The following is a 17,152-nucleotide window of genomic DNA, read 5'->3' as shown; positions in this document are numbered from 1 at the left end:
GCCGCCACAGTGCGACGTCTTATTGCCAGTAAGTCATTATTGGGAGGTTTGCTATGATTCGACTGATTATTGCTATCATGAGGACTGCGGCGAACCACCTTCCCAAGCATTTACTCCCTGAGTCTGAGCTTGGACTCAGAGAGTAGGGGGCTTTTGTTATGTGAAATTTGGTCCTACTCGTTTAATGCGACTCGGTGAAATTACAGCAATTTCGGCGTGTCCGATCCTGTGGTAACTTGTGAAAGTCGTTCTCCTTCAACCAACATAACATAGCTTAACCTGGGCTAGGCTCGGCTCAGGTAGGAAGCAACTCAGTTTGTTTCTGGTTGGCCCGTCAAGTTTTGTCGACCGAGCTGGACTGACTCCAGTAATGCACGATAACAATAATAGCTCAACCACAATCATACAATAACTGACAGCACCATCACATACACCTCTCATGCCTAATGGCAGAGATCGTGCTGAGAACAACGAGCGTCCACTACAATCAAACAGTATAAATAAGGTACTCATACACAAGGATAGGTATGAAAAATCTCTCACCCTAAACCCCCATATACACAACTGAGACCTAGATTCAAGGCCTGACTTTGGCATTGGAGGGTCCTCTGCTTTATCCAGGGTCTCCATTGTCACTCCTCTATGCAGGTGCTTGGATTTAGGAGCCAGGAGAGGGTGGACCAGATTTTTGCATCAACATTTTGGCGCTATCTGTAGGAAGCAGAATAAAAGACCGTTCCTACTCTACCCGAGAAAAAAAAATGGCAAAAGGAAAGAAGAAAGCAATCCCTCCAGCCGTTGTCGTAGACCCCAAGCCAATGGGCAGTGAAACTCGTCTTCTCAGTTGCGTGCTGAATCAGCTCCGACGACCCCAACACAATGGTCTCGAAATCGAGGTAGCCCATATCACTCATTGCAAGACCAAGTCGAGACATTAGCAAATGAGCTAGTCTTATGAGGTAACAGATGGCAAGGAAGCTCCCCCCTCCCACGTAAGAGGTCGTTGCCCCAGTAGTAATGGAAAGCTCCTCCCCTGCTAGCTTCCAAAGGGGAGCATCACGGAGCCTGCTGGCGCGAGCACTGACCCATGTCTCGGGAACCTCAATGTTAGCTCCTACGGATCTCCGACACGAATTGGAGAAAAGGAGACGTGGGAAGACTCCCAAAGCAAAGCCACTTTGCAAAACAGTTGCCAAGAACAAAGGCCCTTGGGAGGCACAAATCAATGAACTACGAGGTTAGATTGACACCATGCGCCGAGCTTATCAAGCACAAGCTCTGACCACTATAGAAGCAATGATGGAGGAAACGGAGCCCCCATTCACTAACATGATAATGAATGCAGCAATGCCTCCGAGGATCCAACCGAGCACATAGAATCCTATCAGTCATGGATGGAGCTTCAATTAGCCTCTAGACTGATAATATATTGTGCTTTCTCCCCAACTCTTACGGGATTCACACGAGGTTGGTACAAACAACTAAAGCTGAAATTAATCAACTCGTTTGCTGAGCTTAGCAAAGCATTCCTGACATAGTTCATCATTAGGAAATAATGTTGAAAGCCGTCTACCCACCTACTGACCATCAAACAAAAGAAGGGAGAAGCATTGAAAGACTACATCATTCGATTCAACAAAGAGGCGATGAGTCGACTCGCCGAGCACAGGATCACACGTGGCAGTGCCCTATTAGCTCGGATACTATACCTTTCGAGCCTCACGCTAGCCGCACTAAGTGGTAGTTAATGCAATACGCAAAGAGTCATCCCTCCATCTACTAAGGTCCACGTGAAGGCTTCCCGTTCACCCTGGGAATATGAATCCCCGACTGTAGCCACATGGTCATCTCCCATAGGTAGGCAACCAAAGAGCCACCATTGTAGTGCAGCATCTCTATGGTAGTAAGTCATGATTACGAGGTTTGCTTTGATTCTGCTGATGATCGCCATCATAAGGAGTGCAGCGAACTACCTTCCCAAGCATTTACTCCCCGAGTCCGAGCTCGGACTCAGAGAGTAGGGGGCTTTTGTTGTGAAAATTTTGGTCTTACTCGTCTCATGTACCTCCATGAAATTACAGCAACGTCATTGTGTCTGAACCTATGGTGGTTATTCACAACCCTAAGTGTAGGGTCGCAACATAGTAATAATCTCGGTGAGACCGAGGTCGAATCCACAGGGACTAATCTCGTGTGTATTCTTAAAGTAACTAGAACTAGAACTAGAAGAAGATGTGAATCTAAATCTAAATTAATTAAGAGAGTACTTGTGATTAAAATGATTAAAACTAACAAATTCAAAGGTGGTAACTGTAAATGTTATATTGTAAATCTAGAACCCAGAGTTATTAAATTTTGTTGTGCCAAATCATTTAGAATCTGTATCATGTATTGATGAGATGAATTGATCGACTTTGTGCGCTTTAAAATTGTCCAAGTCTTCGTCGAACTTCTCTATATATTCAAGTTGAAGAAGCTCAAGTACAAGTACAAGTTCAAGGCTCAAGTTCGAGTTTAATCTACAAGATCAGTACCTTAAACAATCTCAAGAACTTAAGTCTTTACTCAAGCTCCAATTCAAGATTTGAAGACAAGCTTCAAGTATTTCAAGTGTATGAGTTAGTAGAGCGAATGATGTTTCAATTGTTCAAAGTCACAAACAAGGTATGGATGACCCTAGATTGACCATAGGTTGAGTCATATTCATTGCATATTTTATTTGGGTTATTTCATAAGTTTATAAGTCATTTTCTCGACTAGTCTTAGTCTTTGTTCAACTGGTTTAAGCTCTGGCTCGACCAGTCCAAGTTTTCTTGACCAATCTAAGATTAGTTGCAAATTTTCAAAATTTTCTGTTGGACTCTCGACTAGTCCAGGAGACTGCTCGACCAGTCGAGTGAACAGTGCTCGACCGGTCGTGCAATGCTCGACTCAAAATCCAGTAAGGTTTTTTGGTCCCACTCGACTAGTCAAGTGCATTGCTCGACCAGTCGAGCAGGCCACTTATCCAGTCAAGCAACCCACTCAACCAATCAAGTAATGATCTTATCTTATCATGTCAGAAATTTTGAAATGTGGTTGGTCCTTTGACCAGTCGAACCAACCCTTAGACCAGTCGAGTGAACAATATTTTCACCTATAAATAGAGGACGAATCTCAAAGTTTTTCATTCATTCCAAGCTAAATCAAGCCATCACTCTGAGAGATAAGTTCTTGCATTTGTTAAGCTATATTGTGCTCATTTTAGTTTCATTTTAATAGCTTTTGTTATTTGATTTTGTGATATTCATTCAACTATATTTCATTAAAGAAGGGAATTATGATTTACCCTCTTTTAAGATTAAAATCAAATCAAGCTAGCCCAGGTTGATTTAATTTAAAATTAATTTAGACCTAGAACCCTTTCACTTGTGAGACTGAACATTGAACATCTTCATATACATCGAATTGGTTCTACCAGGCTTCATCAGAAGAAGAATCTTCAAATAAGTACAATTTAATTTTCTACATTTTTGGTTTCTGAGATTCAGCCAGGAAAAACTCATTGTGGGATTTTTGTAATAGTGTAAGCCCATTTGAAAGACACAATTATGAAGGTTTTAAGGTGACCCTTGGAAAACCTTATTTAATAGTGAAAGTGAATATCTCGTGGGTGTGGATATTGGGAGTGGAGTAGTTGTGTGGTTGTTTGCTAACAGTTGGTGTACACACAATCGAACCACTATAATTCCTGAAGTTGTGGTGGATGATAGTATTTGTTTATGTGTGTGAATGTTGTAATTTACTTTATGCACTTGTGGTGAATGGTGTAATTTCTTTTTATGCACTTATAGTGAATGTTGTAATAACTTAGTTTATTTCCTTTGCCTCTTTCTAAGTTTGAGTTTTTGATACTTACAAACGTTCTAATAGGGTTGTCCTACCATAAGCCTTTAGTTTTTGGAGTTAGGTTGTCCTTAAAATAATTTGATTAAAGTGATTAAAACTAACAAATTCAAAAGTGGTAACTAGGGTTTCTAAGGATCCACTTGTCAAGATCAGGGAGCCCTTTTACTTGATTCAAGTCACACGATTGGAATTGGAGTCCTATCCTATCCAATTGGAAGATATACAATTAAGATCAATCTGAACTTTCCTTTACCTAATTCTCAATGGAGGAGAATTGTGATAATTGAAAGAGATTCCATCACCAAACCATGCCCATGGGACGATGGCTAACAACAGGATTTACCGATCCCACAATCTCAAAATCAGAAAAAGAAGATACTCAAAGCTATTGTACATCTATTGTAATTTGAGTCACAATAAACCATTAAGAACTGAAAGTATTCCTTTAAAATCAAACTAGAATCAAAGAAGGTTCAACATAAACATGAATCAAAGTAAAAGAAACATCTTATCACGCTACTAGCTTCACCTCTTAGCCCTAGCTAAGAGGTTTAGCTAACCATAGACATGATTGAACTGAAATCTCTTAAGAAAATTATATAAAAAAAACTAAGGAAAATGTTTTTTAAAAAAAAAACTCTTCGCAATGACTTCACCCTTTTGATTCACTCCTCTAACCCTAGAATATGCCTAGGAACAACTTAGGAGCTCTTATTTATAGTTTTGTAGCACCTCCTTTCACATCGTCTTGGAAAAATTCGGAAACCACCTCAAATTTTTGTAATCCGCGCAACATCTGTGTAACCCTTGACTGGTCGAGGACAACCTTCGACTGGTCGAGGATCTCCTTCAACTAGTCGAGGATGATGGAAATTAAAGGATTTTGATTGCTGGAGTTGGAGTCGAAGAGAAGCATAGACTAGTTAAAGTAGACAGATTTTTATGGTTCATTTTCTTCACTTTAAGTCTTTAATTTTCTTTATTCCTTACTTAGTTTTCTTGGATCTTTAGCATGTAAATTCTTCATTCTTGGTTTCATAAGATCCATGCTTGGCTTTATTGATTTTTAAGCATTAAATCCGTACTTTTAGCATCCTTTTCAATCCAAGCTCTTAAATTCACCTAGCAACAGAAACATCACTAAAATAGAACATTAAGCATTATCATGTTCATAAAACCAAGTAATAAATGGGGAATAATATGCAATATTTAGTCCTCAACACAATCCCCAACCAGCATTTTGCTAGTCCCAAGCAAAGTGTGTGAAAAATGAACTTAATGCTCAATGTTCAATTAGAAAACAATGTTTTGTGTAATCAAGTATAAACAAGTAAACTCAAGATGAGAAATTGAGATTTTGAAAACCTAAAGACGAATCACGTAAGCAATCAATCAAGTTCTTTATCCATTAAGTCGAGCATGGTTCACATATCAAGTTTTTCAATGTGCTCAGTGAAAATCATCTTACTTCCATAAAAATACTATCAATTCATCATGTTAGCCATGTTTATTATATTCAGATTGGTTGAAAATTCAAGTACTGATTCCGAACTTATCCCCTTCTCCTTCTTTTTCCAGTTTTTGATTTTATATCGATGATTATCTATATTCATTCAGTCTTTTCATTCTTTTCATCCATTTTCAAACTTTTTCAGTTTTTTTTTCAATCTATACATGACTTTTTTATCGATATCTTTTTTTTATAACTGGTTCTTTTCTTCTTTTAAGGTGGATAAAATTCTCCAGACTCAATTCTCACCATCTATTATTGATTCACATACTAATAATAAACAATTCTAGCATGTCTTATAGAAGATAAATTGAATGTGTCTTGTGATTTAGATTAACATGATATTCAAACTACCTCTTAATCAATTGAGCGCAATAACTTAAGTGATAAATTACTTAGTTGATCAAACTCCATCAATCCCAAACTCAATCTCTATCTTATCATGCTCAACAATTCATCGCTTCCCAAACAGATTTCAACTTGAAACATTAAAAAATTTTAAAATTTTTGCTCAAAAATAAGAAAACACTGATTAGTTTACCTAATCCCCAATCCCCAGCCGCAAACTTTACATTGTCCTCAATATAAAAGAAATAAGCATGTAATGCAAAAGAGGCAATGAAAAGAAAAGCGAAGTGATGAAAAGGGAAAACCTGAAGAAAGAATTTTGAGGCTTTTTCCAAAGGATCTCAGCGTGGAGATGGGTTAGTAGAAAATAAAACTCAACAGAGTATAAACAAACTATCCTAAATAGCGGAAGCAAACTATCCTAGTCCGACGAAAGCAATAAACTTACATATACCTTTATCAGACTAGGAGATCAATCCTAGTAACAGGATCATTAAGAAGTATGGACATGTCCTTTGAATCAAATTTTTCAACAAATGGCTTTAATCGATGTCCATTCACTTTGAATTCGTTACCATTGTTTGAATTTTTTTATCTCAATGGCCCCATGAGGATAAACATTAGTAATAGTGAAAGGACCGATCCAACGAGATCAGAGTTTACCCAGAAAAAGATGTAACCAAGAATTATACAAAAGGACTTTTTGAGCAACTAAGAATGATTTTTGAAGGATGTTCATGTCATGGAATACCTTCATCCTGTCCTTGTAAATTCTCGAGTTCTCATACGCGTCATTCTAGATTTTCTCGAGTTCATTCAATTTTTGTTTGCGTAGCGAGCAATCGTTGTCTAAATTGAAGTTCAAATTTTTAATTGCCCAGTAGGCCCTATGTTCCAACTCCACAAGTAAGTGGCAAGCCTTCCCATAGATAAGTCTAAAGGAAAATATTCCAATGGGATTTTAAATGCAGCACAGTAAGCCAATAAAGCATCGGTCAATTAGATTGACCAATTCTTTTGATCAAGGTTAACCATTTTGTCCAAAATGTGTTTTATCTCCCTATCAGAACTCTCAGCTTGTCCACTTGTCTGTGGGTGGTATGGAGTGCTTACCTTATGAGAGATGTCATATTTCTTCATTAAGTTTGCAAATAGCTTATAAGAGAAATGTGAGCCCCTATCACTATTGATGGCTCGAGGCATTCCGAACCAGGAAATGATGTTTTCTTTTAAGAACTTAATGACCGTTTGATGGTCATTGTTCCGGCATGGAATCGCTTCGACCCATTTAGTGACATAGTCTACGGCGAGCAAAATATATAAATTCCCAAAAGATTGGGGGAATAGTTCCATGAAATCAAAACCCCAGCAATTAAATGCTTTAATGATAAGAAAATGGTTCAACGACATCATATTCTGACGGGACAATGCTCCCAATCTCTAACAACGCTCACAAGCTTTGTAAAACTCATGAGTGTCCTTGAACATAGTGGGCCAATAAAAGCCACGTTGCAGAATTTTGGTTGTGGTCTTTTTGACAGAAAAGTGAGCACCACAGGCCTGAGAATGACAGAAGGAGAAGACATTTTTGTGTTCATTGTCTGGCACACATCTTTTTAAGATTTAGTTTGGGCAATATTTAAATAGATATTGATCATCCTAGAAGAATTTGCATACCTCGGTAAAGAATTTTTTTCTTATCTTGCGTAGTCCAATGTGTTGGCGTGAAACTTGTAGCAAGATAGCTAGCAATATCCGCAAACCAAGGTAAATGAGAGACTTTGAACAGTTGTTCGTCAGGGAACATGTCATTTATATGCGTCAACTCAAGGGAATCAGAGAGATTAAGGTGGTAAAGATGGTCAGCCACTACGGTCTCTACTCCCTTTTTATCTTTTATTTCCAAATCAAATTCTTGGAGCAGGAGGATCCATGTTATCAAGCGGGGTTTAGCATCATTCTTAGAAAGAAGATGCTTGAGCGCCGTGTAACGCCCCATACTTTTCCATACTCGGGTATTACCAGGTAACCCAACTTAGTATGAATACTAATGTAACTTAGTTGAAAGTTCACCTGTGTTCTACCCTAAATTAGACTGATAGGAGTAACATGCATCTATTCCTCGAGCTACCCAACTATTCATCAACACTTGGACAATCATTGGTTAGCTTACTTGAATTCATGTCTTAGAAGTGATTAGATCATCTAATTAGCCCTCTTAAACACATGTCTTAGAACTAATTATAATGCTAGAATACTTGATTAGTTACTTGAACAAATGCCTTGGGATTAGGTACATGAATCATGACGGTTGACCTACCATGAGGGTAATTCTGCCTGGAAGTAGGCCCTACAATTTGATTTATAATAATAATAATATAAAATCATGATGAAGGTAGTCGTAATAACCTATAGAGTGGAACCCACGACATGATTAAAAAATGCACACATGTGGAAATAATAATAATAAAGTGAAATAAAAGTAATAATAGTAATAAAATTTATATTATAAGTAGTATTTGGGTTAGTGGCATGTTATGAAGATCTTGAACATACATGTGACCCATTAACACCCTTTTAGCTCTTGATGTTCAATTTCTAGAAGATCCGACCATTAGATCAAGGGAAAGCCACTGTTAGAGCTAGGAATCAATTCATATGGCCCACCTAAGCCTTGGACCTGTCAGATCAATAATCAGAAACTGCTGGTGATGATCTCAAAGAGGAGTGAACGGAGTGGATCACACTAGAACATCACTGTGAGCCCCACACATTCTGCATGTGCATAGAGCATGTGCACTCCCGCTGTGCATCGAAGCTGCCAGCCAGGTCAAATGGCCTTGACCCGACAGTTTCCGGAAAGTGAAGGCTACCTTCCTCCTTTCTTTCCGCCTGATCGAACTTAAAACGGACTGTCCCCGTTTGTGTGATCTGTGATCCACCATCACGGCCCTGGGCCACGATCTGATCCATCCATCGGGTATAGGGGTCACCATATATCCAAAATTTACAAGGCCACATGCTAGTAGACCCGTTCGTGCACACGGCACTAACCGTAAGAAGGCGGGCGTGACGCAGATGTGTGCTTACAGCCCTCCCAAAACCTTTTCGTTGTGATTAAGGTGGGCCACTTATGACCAATCCAAACCATCCACCTTGTAGAGCCCTCAAACACGATCAAAACTATACCACTCATGTGGATTCATGTGCACGTGCGTGTGCTTAAACTCAAGCCAAATAGTGCCGCCCGCGGCTGTCTTTCCGAAAATGGAAACCCGTTTTTGCTGCTAGCTATCACGATCCGTGTGAGTCACTCATTCTCCATCCAGGCCGTCCATTCGGCGAGATCTCAGCCACCTAATCCCCTGTTTAAGGCTCCCTCAAATACTAGAGAGAGAAACCGCAACCAGTTTCAGTCCCACTAGTCATTTCTTCCTCTCTTCGGAACCCACCGAGAAGAGCTCATCTGAGCTTCGTCCCTTGCATTCCCTGAGCTTCCTGGGATCCAATAGATCGACCCACAACAGCCAGATCTGAGGCAAGGCCATTAACCTGAGAGATGCCATTATTGACCCACCACCATCCTCGACCCGCTGATGCAGTCTTTAACCTCAACCCGGTTGTTGATCCCACATCCAAGGAGTTCGGTAGGTAAGCCTTTTTATCAGCATTCCACCCCCATAAACTGGACTTAAATCCATTGCCATTCAGTTCAGGTAGAAACATGACAAGATGGGTGTATGAATGGCGTGTGCACGCTGTCCACACCATCCCACTGAGTCCTCCTGATTTCAGGATGGGTCTGCTCAATGTCAGACGCCTCGGGATGTGACTAGAGGGCAGAAGAGAGAGATGTTAAGGGATTCTTAACCAAACAGGCTTCATTTCTCATGCGCCACTTGTGTACAAAATCCATACCATTCAAATGGCGGACCCCATCAAGAAGATCACCTGTCATAAGAAATGGGCCTGGTCCGGGCGTTGCTGGACTTCCATCGCGTGGGAAACAAATAGTAGGAGAAGAAAGAGAAGAGAGATGGGAAGGTGAAACGAGAAAACGAGAGAGAAAGGTTGCGTGGTGGTGCTGCCGCTGCTGTCATTGCCGCACCAGACCATAAATCTCTGTGGGCCCTGCACATTGCAGGTGGGCCACGTTTCAAGTCTCAGTGGGCCGCACCAAGCAGCGCCATGCCCAGCCACCAATCTGGGCCAGGTTTGGGGCTGAAATCATCCATTACTTGGGCCTTGAATTGGGCTGAAACCAGCCTTCAGTTTGGGCCACGTGCTGGGCTGAAACCAGCCCTGGAACTAGGCCAAACCAGGCCTAGTCCGGGCCACCAATTGACAGCCAGGTGATTGGGCCAATTCAGGCCATGTTCAGGCCCAGTTCGGGCTATAAATGGGCGGCTTGGTGTTGGGCCAGATCTGGCTAAAGTCAGGCCCAGTTCGGGCCTTCGTGTTAGGAAGTTTCGGGCCCAATCTAGGCCACTTCTTGGGACATAAATTGAGTGGGCCTGTTCACTCTAATGCAGGCCCAAATAACCATGTTCATGGGACCCTTCAAACCAAATCTGCTGATGTGAGTTAACTTCCTCTCCTTAAGTTACTTTCATGATTTATTATCATAATTATCACTACATGGTTAACCATTAGTAAGTTACTTGTACTCGAGTTAGTTAGGATAAACAGAATTGTAATTAGCAAACAGTAGCAATTTAAATTATCACTCTCAAATATTACCCTTAATAGTAGGTCCTAGTGATTATCATCATCATAACAATTATTATTACTATGGTAGCTACAATTAATGTTAATAATTACTTTTTAATTATTAAATTAACTTGATTACGATTTCCATCATTATAGGGATTTTCAAATATCAAGAATGCATGGCTATTAGTAAATTATCTACTTTAATAATAGTTATTATATATAAGGAAATAAAATAATATTGTCTTGTCATTCTTAACTATTACCATGATAGTCATAATATTATTTATCATTATAATTATTACTACTAACATGTTACACTAATATTAGTTGCTATAAATGAAACCATCATTAATAATATTTGCATGGTATCCATCACTTGAAGATACTACCTTTAATAATACCATTTTATCTCAATTGTAAAACTAATTATTACCATGATGAGCTGATATTAATTATACTATTAATGTTAATACTTATGTTGTAGGTATTAAATTAACATAGTAACTAGTTTTACACCAACTAACATTAAACTCTAAACGTTTAGCATAGACCTAAACTCTAGGATAAAATCTTAAACAATTTAATCTCGAGGTTAATACCTTGAACATAAACAGTGAGTTAAGTTGGATCAAATGGCACAATTTCATAACTTATGGTAGGATCCAAGTGTAAGGGCGTGCACACTTCCCAATAACATTAGAAGGCAAGTTGACATATGAGGTAATGATTTCTTCCCCTTGAGCTTTCGATTTTCCCATTAGCTTAAGTATAGTTTTATTTTAATTTAAATTGACAATTCATATCTCGATCTTATAATCACATGTGTAATTGTTTGAATCAAATTGCTAGGTTTCATGCTTAATATTTATCATGCATATTATCTCATACTTGTGGATTATTTGTGGATTGCTTATGGAACTCAAACTAGTACATCAGGGGGAAATCCTCACCTATAAATGTACACCCATACTTGGGATGTAAATCGACTGGTTGTAATCCTAATGGACCTTCGGCTTAGTGGTTATTGAATGGTGGTTTAAATTGACCATTGATGTACCATCCAGGGTTGTTGTGTCCAATGGTTTTTCAAGGATGGTCTTTTATCGCATGGCTTTGATACTCACTCTATGTGGTCTATTTTGATAATTTCCCTATACGGCTTATTTTGATATAACCCTATGTGGCTTTGTTTTGGGTATTTTCCCTATATGGGTTCGATGCTTTATACTATGCAACCATGCGATGGTTAACCCCATATACTGTAATATGATTGGCCACTAGTTGATGGGTTTCCATTAAACATCCTAAGATGGTAGTCTCATGAGCCGGGGATGGTGGTATGGGACCTATACCCGAGCTGTCAGCCTACGCTGGTGATAAGCCCATGTAGTGACCTTTAAGCTTATTTAAAATAGCTGGTTGTAATTGGACTAATAACGGGTTGGCTAATCATGTATACATGGCACAGACCAGTATATATTGTTATCGTACATGATGTACGTATTTGTCCGACTGGATGCTTTTCCCAGGTCGATGATGTCCGACTGGATGCTTTTTCCACATCGATGATTGCATGGGTGACGAGCCCACTGTCCGCATGGATGAGCATCCCTGGGGCGATAATTGCATTCAGGCATCCATACACATAATAAGACCTGCATTATGTATTATTTTGTATGCTTTGTTTTACAACTATGCTTACATAATGCGGCGATGTATAATCTTGAGAAAAATTCACACTGAGTTAACCACTCATCCATCAAATATATAACCGTACAGGTAACACAGGTGGCCCAGGTGACATTCATGTTTATATTGATGAGGAGCAGGCTTAATTGACAAGGAAGCATGATTGTAATTGCTAAGGGTTGCAACAGGACTTCACATCCCAAGATTTTTGTAATATAATTTATTTCACATGTAATATTATTTCATTTTTAAATTGTAAGAATGGATGCATTGGTTTGTATAAAACATTATGGGCAGCTTCTTGTGTATTCCAAATGAAATGAAAATTTTCCTTTATGCTTACTTGTCCATTCTATGCTCATCTGCTTACTCTAATAGTTGAATACACACACACACACACACACACAAAAAATTTTTTTACCATCCTTTAAGGTTAACACTCAGGTTTTTGGAAAACGAGTCATATACTCGGGTCCTAAAAAGTCGGGACATTACGCACCGCATAGTCTGTGTAGATAATGATCTTGGATCCGATCAAGTAGGATCTAAATTTGTCCAAAGTGAATACTATGGCTAAGAGTTTCTTTTTCATCATAAAGTAATTCACTTGGGCTGGATTTAGAGTTTTACTTACATAATGAATAACATAAAGCTTCTTCTCTTTTCTCTGGCCTAAAACCGCCCCAAGAGCATAATCGGATGCGTCGAACATAAGTTCAAAAGGGATGCTCCAATCGGGTGGCTGCATGATAGTGTAGTGGTTAGCATGCCCTTAAGCTTAGAAAAAATCTTCCAGGCATTACTCAGTCCACTCGTATGGTACATCCTTTTGAAGTAGATTGCATAAAGGATGAGAGAAATGACTAAAGTCATTTATGAATCTTTCGTAAGATCCGGTGTGTCCTAAGAAGGATCGCACGTCACGTATGTTCTTGGGTGGATGTAGGTTAGAAATAATATCAATCTTAGCCTTATCCAACTCAATTCCTTTAGACGAGATGATATGTCCAAGGACAATCCCCTTACGAACCATGAAATGGAACTTCTCCCAATTTAGTACCAAATTCTTTTCTTCACATCGCTTTAACACATTTTTCAAAGTTTCCAAGTATTCGCTGAAGGATGGACCAAAGATCGAGAAATTGTCCATGAAGACCTCTAAATATTGCTCCACCATATTAGAAAAAATACTCAACATACATCGCTAAAAGGTAGCAAGGGCATTACATAGTCTAAATGACATCCTTCGGTAAGCAAATATGCCAAAAGGACATGTGAACGTGATCTTTTCTTGGTCTTTAAGGGCTATCTCAATCTGATTGTAGCTCGAATAATCGTTAAGGAAACAATAATAGGAATGACTAGCTAGCCTTTCTAAAATTTGATCTATTAAGGGTAAAGGAAAGTGGTCCTTTCTCGTGACGATATTCAACTTCTTATAGTCAATGCACATTCTCCTACCAGTAATGACTCTAGTTGGCACGAGTTCATTGTCAGCATTGGATATGATGGTGATTCTGGACTTCTTAGAAACCACTTGAGTTGGACTCACCCATTGACTATCGAATATTGGGTATATGATACCCACATCCAATAGTTTAAGTACCTCGGCCTTAACCACTTTCTTTATGTTTGGATTTAATCTACGTTGTGGTTTCTGGGAGGTCTTCGTATTATGCTCTAGATAAATGTTGAAGAGTCAATTCCCTTGAGGTCTGCAATCGACCATCCAAATGCTCCCTTATGCTCAATTAGAGTAGAGATAAGCATACTCTCTTATTTTTTACTCAAGGTAGGAAGAAATCACCACCGAGTATGTCTCATCTTAACCTAAATAAACATATTTCAACTCAGAGGGCAAAGGTTTTACGTCAAATTTCTGTGCCTTGAGGTTAGACGGTAAAGGCATTACATCAGTTTGGGGCAACTCTTCAAATTGTGGCCTCCACCGATTAACTTCAAGTACCGGCACAGTATCTAGCATGGTCCCCATCTCCTTAATCATATCATCATAAAAATCATGGGAGTCGGTTAGGCACGTCTCTAGAGGGTCAGAAGATAATGTCAAAAGTGTTCTATCTTCCACGAAAGAGTCAATCATGTTACTGTCGTGGGAATCATCATCATCCTCTAACTATTTGCCCGTATTGAAAAAGATATTCAACTCCAATGTTATATTTCCAAAAGACAAACTTATGACTCCATTCCTACAATTAATAATTGCATTTGATGTGTCAAGGAATGGGCGACCAAGAATGACAAGAATTTACGTGCTCATGTCCACGATGGGTTGAGTATCCAGGATTATAAAACCTACCGGGTGGTAGAACTTATCAACTTGGACCAACACATCCTCAACTATCCCTCTTGGTACACGAACTGAGCTATCAACAAGTTGTAATGTAGTTCGGGTGGGTTTCAATTCACCCAAACCTAGCTATTCGTAGACTGAGTAAGGAATCAGATTTACGCTCGCTCCTAAGTCAAGAAGTGCGTGCTCAACTGGTAGTTGCCAATTACACAAGGGATGATTGGGCTACCAGGATCTTTATATTTTTGTGGCACATCTTACTTAAGGATAGCACTCACTTTTTTCGTCAGAAAAATTTTCCTTTTGATACTTTGCCACCTCTTAGTCGTGCATGGGTCTTTCAGAAATTTGGCATATGAAGGAATTTATTTCACGGCATCCAAGAGAGGGATGTTGACCTTTACTTGTTTAAGCACCTCTAAAATGTCATGTGAGTTAAAGAGAAATTTTGGTGCAATCAACCATTGGGGGAATGTCACAATCGTCTTGCTCAGAGGTTCCGATTTTAATCTATGTGGAGCAATGTTAGGTCTATCCTCTATTTCTTCTTCTGGGTCCTTGGACTATTCAGTCCTTACCGGAATAGATTTGTCAATTGTTTTTCCACTGTTAAGAGTGGTGATAGACTTGGCTTTCTCTATTTGATTTGAAGAGCTTGGATCATTAATTCCGTATTACAATTTTAGATTGGAAAGAGGTTGTAGCGGTAGGATCCCTTTATCTCGAATTGAATTTTATGTCTCATGCCCTTGTATGGCCTTTAAAAGGTCTTGAAGGGTTTGTAATATACTCTGATTGATAAGCTCTTGATTTTGAATATGTTTCCAGACCGGATCTTCTTAAGGTTTCCCTTGATTTAAGAATTGATTAGGGATTCCTTGAGAAGTAGCAATTTGTCCATTTCTCCAACTAAAAGTTCGGATGATTTCTCCAACTAAGATTGTATGTGTTAGAGATGGGTCTACTGAAAGGTCTTTGGTAGTTGTTCACAGCATTCGATTGCTCGTTCAGTGCCTCTTAAAAAGCAGGTATCGTTGGGCAATTTTCAGTTGTATATATGTTGCAAGCACAGATACCGTAAACAACTTCCTTAGCCTTATCTTTCTTAAGTTCCATGGCCTCGACCTTCCTTGTGAGACTGGCCACTTTAGCATTTATATCATCATCCTCTTTCAGCAACTATATCCCACCCATTTCCCTTGCTTGAGTAAGCTTAGATGTGGTACTAGATTTTGGAGAGATGTCCCATGATTATGCGATTTCAGCAAGTTTGTCAAAGTAATCCCACACCTCATCGACATTTTTATTCATGAATTCCTTATTTCACATTGTCTTGATGAATTGGTGCAAGGAAGATGTCAATCTATGGTGGAAGAAAGTTGTTATGCGCCACGTTTCAAAACCGTGTTGTGGGCATGAACTGAGAAGATCCTTGAACCGCTCCCAACATTGGAAGAATGTTTCATCTTCCTTTTGGGTGAAGTTCATGATCGACTTCCTGATGGTGTTCGTGTTATGGTATGGAAAAAAATTATGAACTCTTTCATCATGTCATTCCATGTGCCAATAGATCGTGGATGTAGTGAGTGCAACCACGTCTTAGCTTTTTCTTTTAAGGAGAAAAGAAAGAGTTTCAGCCTGACCATGTAAGAAAGTATAAAGTGGCTATAACATCATCAAACTCTTGCAAGCACGGGTATGGACTTTTAGATTCAAGTCCAAGGAACTTTGGAAGGAGTTGGATCACTTCAGGCTTGATATCCATGTTTCCTGTGTTTCCTAGAAAAATCATACAAGAAGGGGTGCTCACCCCCGCCGGTTGTAAGTAATCTCATAAAGTACGAGGCGGGTGTGCATGGTGCACCTCATTCTCATCCTGGACTTCTGCAACTTGAGGTTACGGCTGATTAACTGGTTGATTTACAAGTTGATTTGCAGTATAACCTCAATTAACTCTGTATATCTCGAGTGGTGTCTAATCCCGTGATGGATAGATAACCCATCAACTAATCCTCCTTCACTCAAGAGATGTCAAGTATTGTCACGGACCCACTTGGGCATGAAACACTCTCAGCCCTTAATTTCAGAATCTAACCTAAACCTAAAAGAAAGAAGGGAAATAGAAAGAAAGAGAGAATTAGAAAGAAGTTACCAAATAGAAGTTTTTATATTGAGATGCTGCAAAAGAAAAAAGAAAGTGAGTTAGTTTCTAAAAAGGAAAAAAAAAAAAGAGGAAAGCAACCTAGTTTCAAAAAAACAGTAAAAGAAAGTTTCTAAATCTAGAATTAGAAAGCAAAGTTAGTTTCTCAAATAATTCAAAAAACCCTAATCCTAAAAATAGAAAATAAAAAACTCTAATCTTAAACTAATTTCAAAACTAATTAATCTCAGAAAAACACAACCGTTATTCCCCAGCAACGATGCCAAAAACTTGTTCACAACCCTAAGTGTAAGGTCACGATGTAGTAATAATCTCGGTGAGACCGAGGTTGAATCCACAGGGACTATTCTCGTGTGTATTCTGAGAGTAACTAGAACTAGAACTAGAAGAAGATGTGAATCTAAATCTGAATTAATTGAGAGATTAATTATGATTAAAGTAATTAAAACTAACAAATTCAAAGGTGGTAACTAGGGTTTCCAAGGATCCACTTGTACAGATCAAGGAACCCTCTTACTTGATTCAAGTCACA

The 17,152-nt window shown here is 39.0% G+C and overlaps 1 non-coding gene across 1 annotated transcript; it reads left to right on the top strand.

Moving 5' to 3' along the window:
• Window positions 1-15,858: 15,858 nt before the first annotated feature.
• On the top strand, window positions 15,859-15,965 carry LOC131244847 (small nucleolar RNA R71). The gene has a single exon (XR_009170618.1). It is a non-coding gene; the product is annotated as a small nucleolar RNA R71 (small nucleolar RNA).
• The last annotated feature ends 1,187 nt before the right edge of the window (window positions 15,966-17,152 follow it).

Source organism: Magnolia sinica, chromosome 4 (assembly GCF_029962835.1).
Source record: "Magnolia sinica isolate HGM2019 chromosome 4, MsV1, whole genome shotgun sequence".
NCBI lineage: Eukaryota > Viridiplantae > Streptophyta > Magnoliopsida > Magnoliales > Magnoliaceae > Magnolia > Magnolia sinica.
The sequence above is the reverse complement of the archived record's forward strand: the minus strand, read 5'-3'. Positions and strand labels throughout refer to the sequence as shown.